At 34.8% G+C, this 2,500-nt stretch overlaps 2 protein-coding genes across 2 annotated transcripts in view; one reads left to right on the plus strand and one right to left on the minus strand.

Moving 5' to 3' along the window:
- The window catches only part of LOC113818060 (protein charybde), a 4,420-nt gene extending 3,996 nt beyond the window's left edge, over positions 1 to 424 (plus strand). Inside the window, exon 5 of the mRNA XM_027370193.2 lies at positions 1 to 424. This exon is cut by the window's left edge and continues 441 nt beyond it. The gene's annotated coding sequence lies outside the window, so the exon portion shown is untranslated.
- Positions 425 to 1,526: 1,102 nt separating this feature from the next.
- Positions 1,527 to 2,500, minus strand: part of LOC113818067 (uncharacterized) — a 32,978-nt gene continuing 32,004 nt past the window's right edge. Inside the window, exon 10 of the mRNA XM_070132978.1 lies at positions 1,527 to 2,500. This exon is cut by the window's right edge and continues 903 nt beyond it. The gene's annotated coding sequence lies outside the window, so the exon portion shown is untranslated.

Here is a 2,500-nt window from a genome sequence, read left to right on the forward strand (position 1 = left end):
ACTTAAATTCAGAAACATTCCAGTCCAATTGGTCATTGATTTCCTTTATTTTGTGGCCTTTTCATTGCTATATATGTTATTTAAAAGTAAAATCCAAACAAGCGAGTCCAGTTTACAAATCACATAAATAACGGTCTACATGAAAAAACTGGGATAAGCTGACCAAAATACGGCTGTGATTCCGATGTTCTTGAAGCTACAAAAATAAAGAAAGGAAGGGGGGAATAAAGCAAAGGAAACAAGCCTCTAAGGTACTTGTAAGCTGCCAAAAAACCATAGCTAGTCTAAACATAAATGTAAGTTCTGTGACAGTTAATACTGAACGTTAGTATATTTAGATAAATTAGGTATGAAATACTGTAGCTAAGCTAGGAGGAAGTTTAATAGTTTTTTTTATTGTATGAAATAAATCATTAGAAATATATTCGTGTTTCTCTTTTCCACTTTCGTGTTGTAATTTTGAAACCACGCTTTATGTATTTTTACGATAGCAGTTTATTGTAAAATTTACATACATTCACACTAGTCTCGTAATCTGATGGTGTTTCACAGTTGCAATCACTCTGGGATGAGGAAACTTGCGTGAAAGTGCAGAGACCAGAGTTGGCAGAGAGAATCTTAGCTTATCTGTTTATCTTCTGAACTATTTGTTGTGTATTATCAGCCAATTAAAACAGACTCTAAAGCATACAAACGAGACTGTGCAAGGCAATACATTCTCGAGCATCAAGAAAAAAAGTATGTCGAAATATGAGGTCGAACGGAGAGCCTATGTTTACAAACAAATCAGGTTAGACATGAAAACGTTGCAACACTGCTGGGAGGAACTTGCAACACCACTTCCTTATTTGGTGTTGGGGAAAGGGTAAGAATCCAGTGCTGTCGGGATTTGTGCCTTTTTTATTATATTAGGATATAGCCGGTTCACTGCATATGCTGGTAATGTAATTAAATGAACTGCATAAGTGTTCTTGTGTGTGTGTGGGGGGGGGGGGGGGTTGTATGCATGTATGTTTGTATTTATGTGTGGTTGGGTATGTGTATGTAATAATATTTATGTGTGTATTTATAACTGTAAGTGGGTCTGTGTCTGTGCATGTGTGTGTCTGGGTTTGTACGTGTATGTTTATGTAGACGTCTGTGTGTATGTTCGCGAATCGCATGCCATAAGAACAGTCACGTTGTTCCAACTAATTAATAATCAGCAGATGAACGTGTACCTACCGCCATGCAGTCCACAAAGCAGGAAAGTATCCCCAAAATTAGTAACGCTGCATGGACAGGTTGAGCAGTTTCAGAACTGCGTGCGTCAGAAGCATCCTTGAGGTACAACATTAACGTCAAACCGCTGTGATAGTGGATGGACCAAGTAAATAAGCGAATTTTTCCTCCACCTCTCTGAACTTCTTATAAAAGGTACTCTTTTAATATCCACCCCATTACAAAATTTTAACTTTAAAAGATTTTTTAAAAAGCCTAAATTGGTCGTTAACCTTCCCTTCTCACCTGTTTTGTATGACAAAAAATGGTGATAATTAGAGATAACATTTAGACAAATAATTGAATATGGTCCTTGGGGTTATTTGGTCATATTATATTTTTTTAGTTAGATCAATCGAATATATTATGTAACATACGCTGACAAAACACCAAACGCTATAAATAAAAATAATTGACATTAGGTATATGAAAAATAAATGATATGTTTGTAGAAGTATATTTTTCTCTAGTTTAAAAAGATATTAAAACACATTAGATGGAAGAAAGTTTATTTGACTTACATAAAAAAAAAAATCTAGTGATATGACTCCTCGATGTTTAACTTCTCTGCAAAACTGGGGTAATTCATAATGCAAGAGAGGTCACCGTTAATAAACATGCTACTAACTCAGTTTTTCTTTCTTTTTTATTTCTATTAACCTCTCTATCGACCCCTTACAAAAAGGCCCGAGATCTTAAACTTCTGAGGACTTCAATTCTACACATTTTATGCCTTTTACCGACTCATCTTTCGCAACTGGCTCTGGATTAGTGACCTTTTGCAGAGCTCTGTCCAAAGAGGTCGGTTTCAGATTAACACCAAAACTTACCTTACAATTATTCACAAACGTATCTTTCCGAAGCTGTATAATATAGTTTCATAAATTGTAATAATCTTGATCCATTTTGTCATATCACGCTGTTCTACGCAGTCAAGACTAGAAGAATAATCTTGGTAGTAATCTAAAATAGATTTAGTGGAAGTAGTTTAAGCAGACTACTCTGACGATAGTCCTTACTAACAACTATTATCTTAACGTTAGATACTACAAAACTGTCCGTGGTAACGGCTTTTCCTTTCTTTCGTGAGGCAAGGGCATCCAAAACATTTCTTAATTGTAGGAACTTATTGTTAAGGTACTAATCTAATGGTTACCTACATTATGATATAACTACTTACAATATAGTACCTAAAAAGCTGAGTTTATGTTTTTGGTAAATAACTTTTTAGACAAAAAAT

Source organism: Penaeus vannamei, chromosome 18 (assembly GCF_042767895.1).
Source record: "Penaeus vannamei isolate JL-2024 chromosome 18, ASM4276789v1, whole genome shotgun sequence".
NCBI lineage: Eukaryota > Metazoa > Arthropoda > Malacostraca > Decapoda > Penaeidae > Penaeus > Penaeus vannamei.